At 44.1% G+C, this 16,112-nt stretch overlaps 1 protein-coding gene and 1 long non-coding RNA gene across 15 annotated transcripts in view; one reads left to right on the top strand and one right to left on the bottom strand.

Annotated features, from left to right (window-relative positions):
* Positions 1-4,179, bottom strand: part of LOC144798727 (uncharacterized) — a 381,952-nt gene extending 377,773 nt beyond the window's left edge. For both annotated transcript variants that reach the window (XR_013603628.1, XR_013603627.1), the window contains exons 1-2: positions 3,983-4,179; positions 890-1,043 (exon numbers count right to left, since the gene is read on the bottom strand). This is a non-coding gene — a long non-coding RNA (uncharacterized LOC144798727). The remainder of the gene's footprint in view (positions 1-889; positions 1,044-3,982) is intronic.
* Positions 4,180-4,263: 84 nt separating this feature from the next.
* The window catches only part of ZCWPW1 (zinc finger CW-type and PWWP domain containing 1), a 1,771,049-nt gene continuing 1,759,200 nt past the window's right edge, over positions 4,264-16,112 (top strand). For 5 of the 13 annotated variants that reach the window (XM_078668565.1, XM_078668566.1, XM_078668560.1 and 2 more), the window contains exon 1: positions 4,268-4,452. The gene's annotated coding sequence lies outside the window, so the exon portion shown is untranslated. Of the gene's footprint in view, positions 4,453-16,112 lie in introns of all 13 variants that reach the window. The other 8 variants (XM_078668573.1, XM_078668562.1, XM_078668569.1 and 5 more) reach the window with 4 other exon arrangements.

The following is a 16,112-nucleotide window of genomic DNA, read 5'->3' as shown; positions in this document are numbered from 1 at the left end:
TAAATAAAGAGAAAACTAAGGTAGTACGCCTAGTGGACCCTAAAAAAACCAAGTTCAAATGGTTTGTAAAAGGGACAATCGTAAAAGAGCAAGCATCCGACAAATATCTCGGCTTAAAACTGGGGAGGGGTTCAACATATAAGGAACACAAAAGGGACTTAAAAGCAAAAACGCAATCCTTAATCTTTGCATATAGACTACTGTATAAAAAATGTGGCTGCCCGAACCATACCCATCTTTTAAAAGTGATGGCAGCACAAATTCTTCTCACATTGTCGTATGCCCTTGTCGTTTGGTGCAGTAAAGAGGCTGGACTGTTAAACAAAGGTTCACAAGGCTCTCTTCAACCTACCAAAGTCTGCCTCCCCAGCTCAGGTTTGGTTGGAATTCGGCCTTCAGAATCAGAAATTCCGGGGCATGAGCCGCTTCGTGAATTTATGCCATAAATTTTGCTCATCTGAGCTGGGGTCATTGAATAGACTATGCTGGAAAAAAATTACAAACCAGATGGATCAAGACATTCCGAATTCATGGGGAGCCCATCTGAGAAAATCATTGGCGGAGCTCGACATACAAATGACATGGGACAGTATGGCAGACCTGGCAGATTTCGGTAAATCAGTAAATAACGTAACAAAGAAGAAGTCTTTCTTGGAAGATAAAATACAACTTCCAACAGTCGGCATTGGGTGGACTGTGATTAACTCTTAAACATCAATAAAGCCTCAGGCTTACTTAGTAAACCATTTCAGCGCTGAGTTAAAAAAAGAGCTTTACAGATTACCGGTTGGGCATGCACGATTCGAAAGACCTACAGCCATCCTGGAAAAGCAACCAAAAAGTAGCCCACTGTCGCCTTTGTGGTTTTTGTAATGAAACACTAACTCACCTGCTATGTGCATGCCCTGCAGTAAAGGACTTGAGGAGGCTGCTTTTAAAACCCATTTTTAATGAATTGAACATTTGGACATGCAGGCAGGCAAGCTGTGATACGTTGGTTGATAGGGTCCTCTATAATCTTGGCCTGCCGGGGCGTAAAATATCTGGCAAAATTAAGGAAAGTTTTTCGGCAAGCCGATTTAGAGGAAACTAAAAAAGCATGAATAAGGTCGGCATGGGTTTAGTTCAAGCATGGTAGCACTTCACAAGCCCATGTAACAAGTGGACTAAAAGCCTAACCAAACATGGATAACTTGAATAATAGAACATTTTGTAGTTTGCTTAAATTTTTATGTAAAGCGCTGCATCTTTTTATAGGCACATTTTATCCTAACAGGACATAGTTGATTCATTTTTTGAACAAATTCAGTCGCCTGAGTTCCTTGAAAAATCTGAACAATAGAAGTGCGCAGATTGTTCAAATTCTTAGTTAACATTTTATGCGCATCATTAATGTTGTTCGGATTTTAAAAATTGCATAGCTCGTTGCTATTGAGTGGTATTTAGTTGGAGGTTTTTTCAACCATCGTGTATGTCTAAATATTTTAACTTGTAATGATTTTAAGTAATCATATACAATAAACTATTGACTTGACACACACACACATCTTATAGAGGACACCAATCCCGTGCTGTGGCAGTGATGACCACAAAGTAAATTTTCACTGCGGCGCTTTTCCTTGTGGCATCGCAGGGACAATGTTCTTTGCGGACATCACTGCCACAGCATGGGATTGGTGTTCTCTATAAGATGTCTGTCGGTGTCATTTTTAACTAACATTTCATGTGAACTGCCTGATTTAATGATATGTTATTTTGAAAGTTTTAAAATGACTGTTTGAGCCTAGAAAAATGTATAGCAGTGTGCCCTTGTCCACCTTCGTTATGTAAAACTGATAAACACAACCTTGCATCTTTTTAGGTCTTGCTAGTCCTCACACAAAGCTGTTCCAATATTTAGAGATAAGGTATAAAATATCTTCCCCCAGCCAAAGTTTGTTGTGCTATTCACATAATAATCAACTCACATTTGCCCCTCAATGGTTGATTATAGCTGTTATTTATGACTTATGAAATGTAGTCATTGCACTACAAAGAGCTTGTGTCTGCAGAGGACTCACTTTCTGTCACCAATAGAAGGCAAGGGGGAGAATTGGAAAGATTGACAGGCTCAAAGCAGCTCTTGTAATGTTAAAATAATTACCCTCTCAAAAAAGATTGTTCATCCAACCCTTAACAAACTGCCTCTGCTTCTGTCCCAGAAAGCACTGCTCAGGCTGAATGAGAAACAGCAGAGTATTTGCATGCTACTCTCCAAGCAACTGCCTTTAAAAAAGGTTGTGTGCGGACAGATTATGAAAGGCGATACTGAGGTGCTCATCAAGGTTGCAAAAACAGCTGCATCATGATCTTCTCAGACAATGACTCAGGAGAACACAGCAACCATTAGCGACATGTTTAGAAAGCACATATCGCATTTGTATGGGGTAACATCTCCGTGCTGTTACCCCACCAGATGGAGTCGGTCAGTGCCAAAATGTTCAGAGGCCATAGAGATATTTGTGTGTGTGGAGGGGTCAAAAGAGGAATTCATCTAATGCTGCGATAACTTATTGTTACGGATTGCGAAACAATTAAAGCCAAACCCATATTGTATGTCATGTAGGGCTAGCTTTAGGGCAGTGCGACTGGTGCAGCTGCACTAAGTGCTCACCTGGAGAAGGGAACTTACCTCGGGTGGCGCTGTGTTTAGCAGTAAGTTAGAATTTAAAAACACCTGCTGCAAAGTTCCTTGTGCGTCCAGCTTTCAGGCAGCAATAAAATTGTCAAAATAACTCTTGTGATTAATGTCACTGCTAGACAGATTGGAGTTTGTCTAGACTAGAGGCAGTTTTGACTTGCGATTAGATAGCCTTAGTGTATGTGAGAGAGGGGCTATAGAGAGATGAGGGGCACTTTTGCCAGGGGGTTGTGACGGAATCTGTGGAGTAAGCATGGAGAGCACAGGACCCACGTGGGGTAACAAATGCAAAAAGAACAACTGATGAGACAGAATGATGAACAATGCCAAGCATTCACCACAGTAGAGAGATCTGGGCCTACATCCATGTTCTTTCTGCTCCCATTCCATTCCAGTTTAAACCCAGCCATATGCAAATCAGTCTTGACCCAGCACCCCATGGGAAAAGTCCAGCCCTAACTGCCAGGCCAGGTCCTCCCTGGACTGGAAACAAGCACCCTAGGACCAGTTTCGGGGTATCACCTCTCATCAGCCAGGCTAGCTTGATGGCTGGGTCCAAATTGGAATGGCGTGGTGAGCAAAAGAACGATGGAATAAACCCAGATCTTTGTGACTCGGGTGAATATTTACATTGTTTAGCATTCTATCAATTTCTCCTTTGCATTTTATCGCCCTAAGTGGGAAGGGTATGCACAGACTGCACACTGCACCACAGAATTCAAGCTATCCTGGTTGATGAGGGGTGATGCCCTTAAGTTGGTCCCAGGATACTTATTGTCGGTCCAGGGAGGACCTGGCTAGGTAGTTCGGGCTGGACAGTTCCCATACGGAGCAGAGTCAAGGCTGATTTGCATATGACTGGGTCCAAATTGGGGTGGCGTGGGGAGCAAAACAACAATGCATTAAACCCACATCTTCTTGACTGGGGGAATATTTGCATTGCTCAGCCTTCCATCCATCAAATGTTCCTTTTGCCCTTGTTTAACACTGGCCTATTTCCATAACACCAACACCTCTAATCAAAGCACCAAAGGATGAAGTAGTTATTACTTGAAGAGAGCGGGTTTGGGAGATATAGAAGAGGAAATAACAAATTGCAGTAAGGTCTATTTGCAATCCGTGTTCCTTGAACTTCAGTACCTATACTTGGGGATAGTAAGCGCTATACAAAGGCACAATACTTATCTAGAACATGAATTGAGGAAGAGTATTGATTTAATCACAGCCACCAATCTACTTACTCAGCTTCGCATCCATCCTCTAGTCTATAACCCACCGACATACTAGCTTGTCAAAGGATACGTCCTTCGTCCCGGCTTTCGACCTATTTTCCAGACGGCCGTTAGAAACCCAAGGACAAACGAAGGGCCCCGCGTCAGCCTCTGAAGTGTCAGCGCAGAAAAACACACAGAGTTACACCGTGGGGGCCCGGTGAGGCGAGCGAGGCCAAAAGCCAACGGCGGGTCCGGTCAACCGCACCTGCTGCTGCGGCCTCTAAAATGGCGGCGGCGGCGGCGAAGAAAAACGCGCGCGCGCACACGCGCATGCTCCGGGCCACGGGCCAGCGTTCGAATACAAGACAGCGCGCGGAACGTTGGCCGCGAGCGCACCCCAGAGAGAGAGGAAAAGCGCGCGACAAGAGGCAAGAGGTCACGCGCCGCAGCCTGACTTGAGGTGACCGCCGCCCGTCTCCTCAGAAGCCCAGGTCGGCCGGCTCTCATCACCGCACGAACTTTGTCTCAACAGTCTACAGGCAGACGGCTTCTGAGAGGGTGAGGGCCTTTTTAAGCGACAGAGCTTGAAAATAAAGTTAACGACCTCGAGCGTGAGTGGAGTGTGCGTATGAGGCTGACAGTCGGGGGGCTGCGAGGCCTTGAATCAGCCCCGTGAGAGAGTTTCGAGGCCTCAAGTGTAGGGCCAAATCATGGATATCCGAAGTGTATGTGATGGTGAATGATAAGAGTGCCGTCAGAAGGGAATTTTGAGAGGAATACTTTGGGCCACAGATGATAGTGGTGAGGTAGCTTACAAAGGTTATCGGGTTCCCTCCACCATGGTGTAATTATAATTTGTTTTTTTACATTTCCATCTGTGTTTATTATCGATATTTATTTTTTGCTAAATTTATCAGTATTTATCCCTTTTTTGGGGAGGGGTTTTGTGAAACGATGAAGCTGAAACTAGTATCTTTCCACATTTTATTCAACTTGATAAAATGTGCAGACATGTTTGAATGTTTGACAGATTTCAGTGATATGAGCACCCACAAATGATGCACATATATGGAAACATGCACATTTTAGTATCAAACCTGTACAAATGTATTGATCTTCAAGCCTCTTTAAAAAAAAAAAATCATTTTTTTTTTAACTTCCTGTCAATCCAAACAGTTATTGGCCTGGCAGTCATGACTTACAGAGTTTAGAATTGCTCTAAAATCAACCCAATTTCCATTTTTATTCACATTTAATAATAAATACAGGCAGGAATCTGTATTTATCTATAAAAACGGAAAATAAGGTGCTTGGTGCCTAATTACGATGTTGGCGGGACTCCTGCAGAGCGCCACGGCAGCGCTGTGGACTGTGTGTGGACTGTCAAAGTTATCCGTGTGTGGACTGTCAAAGTTATCCACACATCGCCTGCCGGATTAGGCCTGTAATCCTTTGCGGGAGGACGTGCCGCGGTGGTTCCACTGCGGTGTCTCTCTAAGGCACATAGGATAGCCTTAGAAAGGCACCACCTCATTACGTTCCTGCACAGGAAGGAATGACCATGTTGTGCATTCCTTCCTGGGCAGGAACTGGGGGTTAAAAAATACATGGTGGGGCACAATATTTGCCCCCCTGCTTGCACCCCCATGCACAGAGACATGTCACCGCCATGAAAAGGAAGGCCGTGGGGCAACGCGTAATATGCGTGGCTGTGCCACAGTGGCACAGCTAGTATATTGCTGCCGCTGACTGGTTGGGCGTGGCGCTCCGTTACTCATGACGGCTCCTGGCCGTCATGAGACACAGAGTAAGCGTGTGCTCATGACGGCCGGGAGCCGTCAGAACTCCACCCACTAATTAATTCTTCCGCACAGGCGGGGAATTAATAGCGCATGGGCGGAGCGGCAACGTTCTGACGGCTCCCGGCCCTCATGAGCACACGCCTACTGTGACTCATGATGGCCGGGAGCCGCCATGAGCACCGAAGGAGTTAAATCAGAGTTCTTTACGTAGCATCTCTAATTATGCTACAACTCATAACAGGGTCTGTATTCCAGAAATGCCCTGGTTTTTCCACCTTTATGGAGATTTACATACCGGAGCTGGAAGTAGTGAGAAGTGGTAGTTCCAGGGTTTGACTATACTTTTGAGTCTGTGGACACCTACAGATGTGCATGTTTAATGGTTTTTACCAACTTCTCCAATTTCATACCACACAGGGACACAGAAATATAATCCTGACATAAATTTTCCACTCTGAACATTTTTAGTAAATACTAGCATGTATCAAACACATTTTACTAAATGATGCTTCAAAGAAATGGTATCAAAATTGCACAGTTTAGTAAAACTTTTTAGGTCTCGCCTTGGCAGCGCTTGCCCTGTCTCTTCGAGAAATGTTGTGTTCAGAGTATGAGTTTAAGTTTCACCCAGTTTATATGCCCATGTTTTTAATTGGCTCTTTTGACCGTCTTTTGGAAATGCTTCTTTTTTCTTTGGGTAATTTTTTTAGTAGGCCCTTCTTAGTCCCTCCTTTTCTACTGTTGTAACCTCCCATAAGGACTGCCTCTGTTACATTTTACCTTAATCTGCACTTTTTATTACAGTTTCAGGGCAGTCTTTAGTTAATGACTTCTTTGTCATAGCTGGTGTTGCAGGCACGACAGCTAGGCACTTCCCCAACACGTTCCTAATGTGAGTAGTTTAAAAAAAAGAGAAAAAATTCTGTTGCTTAGCGTATGCTGCCCAGTAAGAGTGCCTGCATTAAAAAATGTATATATTTTTTTAGAATGCCCCACACTGCGCTTTATCTTTAACATGGCGGCCTAGAAGTGCTAAAATTATTTTGTTCCGTTCGCCGGCCAGGAACTATACAGAGCTCAGCCTGTGGGTGGTCAGAGCAGGTGGCATGCGAGGGGAATAGGAACCGTGCACAGCACCACTTCCAACCCTCAGAGCAGGCGGCATGCGAGAGGGCACTCTGCACAGCGCTGCTTCCAACGCTTTGAGCAGGCGGCATGCGAGGCAAGGGGGCAAATGTGCACAGCACCGCTACCAGTGCTCCGAGTAGGCGACATGCGAGGCAAGGGATCGCCATTAACGTAAAACTTTTTTAAAATGAAAGTCATGCATTATTATGTTTGGAATATTTGTTGATTAGAGTACTACTTTAGCAAGTTCAGAGCAGTACGACAGCTTCAGTGTCTGCCAGTTATGTAGATCTGTATTTTGGCAATATAGAATCTCTGATGGTCCACTAATGAAACTGTATAGATAGTTGGTCATAGTCTATAAGATGTTATGAGACATGTACACAGTTATAGAAGATTCACAGTAACCAACAAATCTGAGATTTATTTATGAGTCAATAAGTCACATAAATGTTTTTCTCCATCATGCTAAGTTATTACTTGATGATGAGGTCTGACTGGAGAGCGCGGATGTGTGCCAATTGATATATATATATATATATATATATATATATATATAGATATATATATATATATATATCTATCTATATATATATATATATATATATATATATATATACATACATATATATATATATATCCTGGCTCACTGCTCCAAAGTCCGGGGCACTCTCGCAGGGGGTGCTAGTCCAAGCGCGTCAGAGCTTCGCGCTTCAATATCGAGGCTCACTCCCTCCCGATCCCGGGTGGAAATTTCCACCCGGGATCGGGAGGGAGTGAGCCTCGATATATATATATATATACATATATTTTTTTTTGATGAAGGCCAGCATGGCCGATACGCGTTTGTCTGCCGATGGGAGCAGAATAAAATAATTTGAATTATACTCTGAGAGTGTGCGCCACGCTTTGTTGTTCTTAGCGGTTGGAGAAATTATATATTAATATATATGCGTGTGTGTGTGTGTATAATTATATATGTATATATATACATATATATATATATATATACACACATATACACACACAATTGTATGTATATTTGTATGTTTAATTTTTGGGGGACATTTGTTACATTTTGGCATAAATGTGAGGGATACATTGGAGGCAGCATAACATTGGCATTCAGCATTCACTTTCAGATCATCTGTACAATAGCTGTACAATATCAGTTTCTGGTACAAGATATACATTTGGAATAATAATTCTGAATAAATTAAGCCTCCTTTGTGAGCAGTTGCTAGCCCATGAGTCCAATCAGTTTCTCCCTATACAGTGTTCCAAATCTAATGTTCCCCAACCATCTAAAGATTAAGAACAAAATATTGTAGCTTTAAACCTAACCCTACCCAGTATTTTCTATAGCATCCATCGTTAAGCTCTGCTGACGCCCCTTCTCTTAGCGGTCCAAGGTTGGGGGCGTCTAGGTGCCGGGCAGATTAGGCCGAGGACAAGAGGGATCAATGCCTTTCAATCACTCCTCTAATACCTTGAAAGCATGGGCATGCTCCAGACATACAACTCTGTCAGGTTTACACTCCGCAGGATCCACACGCAGCAACAATGCTCCACCTCCGGACCAACCGAACACCCTGAAGTATAAACACAGGGTGTTCAGATGATACGGCGAGGGAAAAAACCCAAAAGGGGAAAAAACCCAGAAAGAAATAAGAGAAGAAGGAAAGGGCAGCAGGGATAAAGAAACTGGAAAACAAAAGTACAAGGTTAATACAATTCTTAACCCTACTCTCATCAATTCTCACTAGTTCAATACCCCCATGAATTCACCTGTAATGAATGACACTACGCCACCCTAGTGCTGTGTCTCCCGTCTTCTTTCCTTCCTGGTCAACACAAAAGAAAGGTGTTACCAACAATCCATGACTTCAATAACCAAAAGCCTTAATTGTTGTGTTACACATACCCCATAGTACAACAACAAAGGATTCAATAGTTCCAAAACAAACGTGAAAAGCACCAAGAAAATAAGGAGCACCCCAGTGCTTATGGGAGTTCAAGAGTTCACTCCCTCATTGAAATATAGGACAATGTTTTTCCTTTCGTTATAAACTCAAAACCACCAAACACGGCAGTGTGTAGTTCCTTCACTACTACACTCCGCTTTGGTATTTGTACATCCACAGGTTTAGGTAGAAAGAATCCCCGACCAAGGATTCGTGACGGCAGTGCGGAGGTCCCAAACACCCCCCCTGCACTCCGCCACTTGAATATCCGTAAACACAGGAAAAGCACTCACGCCCAGGAATCCTCCCAGAATGAGTGCAAAGAGTACATAAACTTATGGCAATGAATCCTCGCAGCCGCGAGGCAAAAACAGTTACCCAGCACAGGTCTTACTTCAAGTGTCCAGAGCAACTCAGAGTCAGCTGAAACGAACGCGCCAGCCAGCGCGCAACAATGCACCTGAAATACGGCTCCCGTCTAGGATGCAGGGAACCCACCAGGCTTCTCAGGAACAACAGAACAGAGGAGCAGCCGCTACCTCCAAACATCCGGAATCACTAGCACCGGTCGTCAGGCTCTGCCCGGTGATATCCGCGACTCGCCGGGAATTCTGGGAAATGTAGTCCTGAGCCCGTGAACACTGGGAAACGTAGTTCTTTGGGCAGGCGCGCTAGTCTAGACCCTGACAAACTCAGCCAGGCCCAACTCAGACATGATTTGCCCGACATCTGCTGCTGGTACCATCGGACCGGAGGGGGGGCTGGACTCACTGCCCCAGTGTGCACCGCAACATCCAGTCACTCCCAAGCACCAGGAGGTGCTTGTTTAAATTTGCCCGCTGCCTCCGGCAGCGCGGGACGCCCGACATCTGCTGCTGGTACAATAGGACCGGAGGGGGGCTGGACTCACTGCCCCAGTGTGCACCGCAATATCCAGTCACTCCCAAGCGCCAGAAGGTGCTTGTTTAAATTTGCCAGCTGCCTCCCGCAGTGCGGGACGCGCCCGGGCGAAGGGCGGGCCCGTCCTTGCCTGTCAGCACCCGGAAGAGGCTGGGCTCGGCCACCCCTCTGTCACCTGCCCCGATTCCAGGCCATTCTGGCGGTAATCCTCCTGTCACAGAGGTATTGTGCATCCTTTGCTGACAACCTCCTTGTTTGCTCCCTTGAGATGAACTGTGTAGGATTCTGTTTGTCAAAACTGAACCTTTTCCGCTACGGTCTGATAATGATCACACTGGTGCTACGAACCCAAAGTGTGATCCTTCTACACTGATAGATTTTTTCCCCTCCAAAATGAACATACACAATAGTGGTTCAGCACTAAATTTCAGAAATAGTTAAATGTAGTGAATCTTGAATCTATTGTACACAATTAGTGTTTTCAAGCAATATCATCATTTAGACTCAATGAACAGATGCCAATATAGTTTCTTCTTTCAGTAAATATTTATACATCTCTTTTTCCTTAATTCATAAATAATATGATTTACTGAAAGAAGAAACTATCCTGACAACAGCTCAAAACATTTCTTTTCAACTCCCCTCAATAATGCTCCGCCAGTTCCCCCGGCTCCATCTCCCCTTTCTGTTGGTTCTTAGCGCTTGGACGCCGCCGGGCAGCAAGCGCGCTCTATAAATCCACATACAAATACAAATACAAAATACATCTGTGCATTGAGTCTGAATGATGATATTGCTTGAAAACACTAATTGTGTACAATAGATTCAAGATTCACTAAGTACATTTAACTATTTCTAAAATTGAGTGCTGAACCAATATCGTGTATGTTCATTTTCGAGAAAAAAAATTCTTTTTTTTAAGTTCAAAACATTTTTTATTAAACAGTAACAAAAATGATAGCGGCAAGAAGGCATCAGTAGAATTACAGTCGTATTACAAAGGTACCGCAATCAAACATGGATTATTACATAAAACAATGCATAAACACAGTAAAGGAAAACAAAGTACCAACATTGCATTCTACAGTTGTATATAGTTCCGTAGAGCCCTCCATCCAAATCTAGCCATATAATACCATTTATACTTTATCGTTCCTGCTTTGTGTATCTAAGAATGTCAAGCCCGTGAGCACAGGGTATAGCCATTACAGTTCATGCAGCATGCACCCCACAGTTTACTGAGTATGGACCTCATAGTTAGTACTTCAGGGTGGGTCGAAGATGAAGGAGGCCTTATCCAAGGAAGACCATAATTTTTTGTTGGTAACCTGCCATAGTGATGAGTGTAAAGCGGGATTATCAGTGCCCCTAATGCAGGACAGCCATTCCCTCCATGCATTGAAGGAGACCTCACCCGTTGATTTCCAATTGCATAGGATCACCTTGCATGCTAATGTTAGTAAAAGATCCAGGAGCTGGCGGTCATGGTCCCCCTTTAATAATGGATCTAAGGCTCCTAGGAGAATGCAGATGAATTCCCTTGCAGGATGTATGTCAAACGTGTGCCCAATGTAGTCAAAGATTTTTGCCCAAAAGGTGTGAAGCATGGGGCAATCAAACAACATGTGCGGAAGGTCACCAACGCCAGAGGAGCAGTTCCAGCAATTCGGTGTATCCCGCAGGCCAACCTTAAATAGTCTTTGTGGGGTCCAGAATGCCCTGTTAATAATCATATACTTGGTCTGTGATAGTATCGGCGATACCTTGTGTGTGAGTGCTGAAGCATGTATCCTGACCCAGTCTAAACTTATGCCAGTGTTGTTTGGTTCTGATTCCCATTTGATCTCATTGCGCCTCATCGACTTGTTGGCCGTTGGCGCGAGTAGTTTATATATTTTTGAGACAAAATGTCCAGAGGATTGAAAGTGGGGTAGCATAGCTTTTAGCCAAGGCGTCACTAGCTTGAATGTTCTAGTGGATAGGGCTGACTTTAGCTTCAGGAAAGCATAAAAGTCAATCGGTAACAGGGAGTGTCTAGCCTGCAGAGTCGAGAATGGCAGTGGCATATTATTTTCATGTAGATCAGCAACCACATTAATACCTTTATCAGACCAGTGGTCCCATATGATGGGCGATCCGCCAATTTTAATGGACGGGTTACGCCATAAAGATGCAGAGGAAGAATTGTGGATTCGTTGACCAGTGACGTGAACGCGATCTATCCGCAGGAGTGCTCTCTTTGTATTGAGCATGATGTATTTAGAGTTCGTAAGGTGTGAGAGGTGCATTGTTAGGACAGCAGAGAGCGGGGCCTTGCCTATAATGGATTTTTCAATATCGATCCATAAGGGCATATAAACAGGGTCTTCGATAAACCAGGAGGCTCCCTGCTTACAGAGAAAGGCGGTCTGGTAGTTCCTGAAATATGGTAATCCTAATCCCCCTTTAAGCTTTGGAAGTTGCAGTTTTTTCATGGCAATTCTCGGTTTCTTCCCCTTCCACAAGAAATCCGAGAGCAATTTCTCAACTTTATGCCGAAAGTCCTCCGTGAAGGTCATGGGGAGCATACATGCCATGTAATTTACCAAGGGACTGATCATCATTTTTAGTGTTTCCGCCCTACCCCACCACGAGAGGAATTTAGGAGACCAGCCGTCTAGTAGTTTTTGTATTTTTTTGTAGAGCAGCTCTTCATTAATTTTTAAGGTGGATATCAAATCCTTTTCAAATTCCAATCCTAAATATTTAAAACTCTTCGGCTGCCAGGTAAGCCCGGAGTCGCCCAGGATGTTTCTACTACACAGGTTATTTAATGATTTCACCTCAGTTTTATCCTTGTTCAAGGAATATCCAGATACACTTGAGAATTCTTCTATTGTGGACAGCAGCGCCGGGATAGCCCTATCAGCTTGTTCACTCACGACCAACACGTCATCTGCATAGGCCGTGAGTTTAATTGTACAGTCAGCAAACCGAATTCCAGCAATGTCAGGATTTTCCCTTATGTAGTACAGAAAGGGCTCAATAGCCAGGAGGAATAAGGACGGGGATAATGGACAGCCCTGCCTAGTGCCCTGCTCTAGATTAAAAGGGGAGGAAAAGGCGCCGCCAGCTCGTACTCTAGCAGATGGACAGGCATAGAGGGACATGACTAATTTAGTGAATAGGGAACCCAGATCGAATTTGTGTAGTACAGCATTTAAGTAAGTCCAGTCTACTTTGTCGAACGCTTTCTCAGCGTCTAGTGTAATGGCAATGGTAGGTGTGGACAAGAATTTCGCTTTTTCAATAACATGAGCCAGGATTCTCGTGTTATCGCTCGAGAGCCTGTTCTTCAGGAAACCCGCTTGCGAGGGATGTATTAGGGACGGCAGGACCTTTTGAATGCGACTCGCTAAAATCGATGCTAGGAGCTTACAATCTAAATTTATCAGTGAGATAGGCCTGTAGTTTTTGGGGAGTTTGTGGTCTTTGCCTTCCTTGGGTATTACCGCAATTACAGCCTCTGCCATGGTCCCCTTAACTTCGCCTGTACTGCTAATTTCATGAAAGACCTCTAAAAGAGGAGTTGAAAGAATATGGGCAAAGGTCTTATAAAATTGTGCTGTATATCCGTCAGGGCCAGGGGCTTTCCCCTTTTTGAGGGATTTGATCGCACTAATAACCTCTGATTCAGAGATTGGTTCATTCAAGGAGTCTCTTTCTGCGGTCGTAGGCGTTGGGAGTGTGCAACTGGAGAGGTATTTCTTCATTTTCTCACTGTCCACGTGCATGTTCCTAGCATAGAGTTTCTCATAAAAGTCTTTGAAGATATTCGCAATCTTAGTGGGATCGGAGTTAGGAGTACCATTTCCATTGAGTAAGGAGGCAATGGTATTCTTCTGAATTTTAAATTTAAGATAAGCCGCTAGCCCCTTCCCCGCTTTGTTCGAGTCACAAATTTTGAAACGCTTCCTCCTGTCCAGCCAAATTCCTGCCTTTTCACTAATAAGTTTGTTATAGGTGTATTTCTGATTGGACAGTTCAGTTAGGATCTCAGGGTTTCTACTCCTCAAGTATGTGTGCTGGAGTTTAGAAATGTCCTCCTCTAATTTCAACAAGGCTGCAGTGCGGTTCTTATTAATTGCAGACGATATCTTTATAATAAGTCCCCTTATGGTGGATTTCAGTGCCTCCCATCGGGTGGTGTCTGAGGTATCCCCCCTCTTGTTTAACAGTAAGAAGTCTTTAATGGCAGTGTCAAGGGTTTCTTTGTGTTTCGTGTCATTTATAATAGTGTCATTGAATCGCCACATAGATTGACGGGTAGTTGGTTTAATATTAGATAATGTGAGGGAGATGCAGGAATGATCAGAGACTAATCTGGGAGCAATGTCCGCGTCCTCAACTCTTGCCACCGCGTTTTTAGATATGAGTATGTAGTCGATTCTCGAAAATGAGTCATGAGGTGGGGAGTAGAAGGAGTAGTCTCTACCATCAGGATGCATCAAGCGCCACGTGTCTACCATATGAAATCTATTGCATAGTTTCATGAATGCCTTATGGGCTTTTCCCGGGCGAAAGACGCATTTAGAGTCTCTATCTAATATTGGGTCGTATGGGAGATTGAAGTCGCCCGCCAAAATTCAGGTTCGTGAGCCAAGCACAACAGTAATTATCGGTCTTTGGTGCTGCAACCCTTATCTAGGGAAAAATTAAGCCAAGCATTTAGGTAACAATAAACAACAGTGACACCATAACAGTGAGCACAGGAAAGTCGCTGCGTTAACTTCAGTGTCGTGAGCCAAGCACAACAGTAATTATCGAGGAATAATCTTGGGTGCACTTAACAGCAAGGAGGATTGCTACAAAGCAACATCACAACATAGTACCTAGTTGAGGTCCAAGAGGGATACGAGCAATATCATGGCAGCATAGACATAACTTTTATGATATAGCTTTTGAGTTAAGAGATCAAGAAGCCAGAGGATCAGTGTCAGAGAGTCCAAAGGTACACAGAAGAGCACCATTTCGATCAGAAGAACAGGCCAAAATTAACCAAAACCATCTCCAGTTGAGTGGGCTCTACGAGGATTCAGGAACATTAGAGTAAAGGAACATGAGAGAGTAATAGCACCAAAGCCCCAGATCAGAGCTTATCCTAGGCCAGATGGGGAGGCTCCTTGCTGAGCTGAAGGGGAGACTTCCATTGAGCCATCTGTGTGGTCGAACAGGAGCTGTCTCAATTTTCGCGGATCCGAGAACACATGAGTCACACCTTTTATAGTTACTCTAAACTTTGTCGGACCAATAAAGCCATACATGTGACCAAGCGATTTCAGTTGGGGTCTCAATGCAAGGAAGGCTTTCCTAGTTTCCATAGTCTCCTTACTGAAGTCCTGTGAGATGAAGATTTTGTGACCTCTCCATAGCACATGGTTATGTTTGCGAGCGAAAGTGAGTATCTGCTCTGCATGCTGGTACCTAAGTGGTTTGCACACAATCGCTCTTGGGCCTTTCTGATCCTTGGAAATTCGTCCCGGTACCCTATGTGCTCTATCAAACTCTAGTGGCTGAGTGAAGGTTAGATTTGTGGCCTGCGTGAACCACTCCTCGAGGAAGGGTATGCATGAGTCATGGGATTCCTCCGATTTTTCCGGCATATAAAAAATTCTTAGGTTCCCCCTTCTGTTTCTGTCCTCTAATTCCGCAACCTTCTTCACGAGATGGTCAGAACATAAGGAGAGGTTCTTGATAGCTCCACATGCTTTATTTTCAAAGTCTTCCAATTTGCTGACCCTGCTCTCGGACTCCGTTAGTCTTGAGTTTATGTCATTGATATCCTGGCGGACAGCAACAACCTCATCTTTGGTGGATTGTGCCAAGTCTCTAACTTCTTCTAGCTTGCTCAAAATTGTTTCCATGGCTTCCGCCATTAATTTGTTCCCTTTGACCGGTGTCGGTGGGTTAGATTTCAGACGTTTGGAAGCCGCACCGTTATCCTTGTCCCCCATTTTAGTCGTGTATAGCAATGGGTTGTGTAAAAACCTTGGCGCCCTTCAGATGTACAACGCTGAGACCAATCTATGATGTGACAGTGCAGGCCGACTGATTAGATACTTCTCCCTTAGCGAAAGTGCTTTATTCAATTGGAAGTGATGTATTCAATAACAATCTATAAGCTGCATTCCCTTCCAGAAACGCACATCGGTAGGCGTCACTACTTTATTCAGTGATAATATCACTCTCTGTAGCTACTGGTTACATTAAGTTGTTATAAGTGATCAGTCAGTATAGCACACCATGCTGTAGGTTTGTTTATATGTATATGCTCCCAGTTCACTAGATGTTTGACGACTTTAGATCTGCTTCGACAGCAACCACAGCAAACACAGCAATTATGGCAAATGTAGGGCAGGCATTAAGGATGAACACAGCAGTTGAC

Source organism: Lissotriton helveticus, chromosome 12 (genome assembly GCF_964261635.1).
Source record: "Lissotriton helveticus chromosome 12, aLisHel1.1, whole genome shotgun sequence".
In the NCBI taxonomy this organism is placed as follows: domain Eukaryota; kingdom Metazoa; phylum Chordata; class Amphibia; order Caudata; family Salamandridae; genus Lissotriton; species Lissotriton helveticus.
The sequence above is the reverse complement of the archived record's forward strand: the minus strand, read 5'-3'. Positions and strand labels throughout refer to the sequence as shown.